Genomic DNA, 1,001 nt, shown 5'->3' on the forward strand with positions numbered 1-1,001 from the left:
AGGAGTCAACTTTAGTATACGAAAATAATACATGAGGAGAATGTAGCTTATGGATAAAAAGATTAAAATGTTTTTCCGATAACATATTTTGTAATGACAAGATAAAGAAAACTCAAACGTCAAAAACGACATCCCTAAATATGCAAAAAGTTAACCAATATATTATATAAAACAAATCAACTTCAGAATTCTACAATTTCACATGCAATATATCAAATTCCTTCTCCAGTTATTAAGAAGTTTTTTAAAAGCAATAAAAGTTAATACAAAAGGTTAGCATTTGTTTCTTATTGGGTTCTTAAATATTATGAAGAAAAAAAACCAATGGAAACATATGCAAATTGCTTAAAAAATCATCCCTATAAATTAAACGTTATATTTTTGAATTTTTTTATATAAAAATATAATCCATTGGTTTCAAATAAGTCGACACAACTGGTGTATAACATAGCCTCATAAAATATAACCCATACAACATAAACTAGTCAAACATACTTATAACTAAAAAATAATAATAGTAATATTAAAAAAAAACAAAAAAAAATAGTTTGCACAAATTTTAAATATATATTGTTAAGTAGAAATAGTCATTCGTATATTTCGATGGAAAGCAATATATATAGATAAAAATCTTGAAAAGGGTGATTTTTTTACTAATTAACAATTGATATTAAAAATACAATGCAACTATTTAGATCAAATTTTGAATAATTATTTAGTTTAATATAATAAATATTTAGTTGTAAACTATTTTCTGTACGCTTTTGTATTCTTTTGTATTATGTTATAAATATCTAAACATCAATCACAAAATTTCGGTGAGAATTTAACAGCTTATTAATTTATAGTCTTTTTTTCAAGTTCAACACATAATATATACTGAGTACGAAAAACATAAAAAACCCTAAGATTTGATCTTTATATATTATTTATTTCAGTCAAATGCTTTATTGGGTTTTAAATATAAATATAAATATAAATATATATATATATATATATAT

This window comes from Brassica oleracea, chromosome C6 (genome assembly GCF_000695525.1).
Source record: "Brassica oleracea var. oleracea cultivar TO1000 chromosome C6, BOL, whole genome shotgun sequence".
Classification (NCBI taxonomy): domain Eukaryota; kingdom Viridiplantae; phylum Streptophyta; class Magnoliopsida; order Brassicales; family Brassicaceae; genus Brassica; species Brassica oleracea.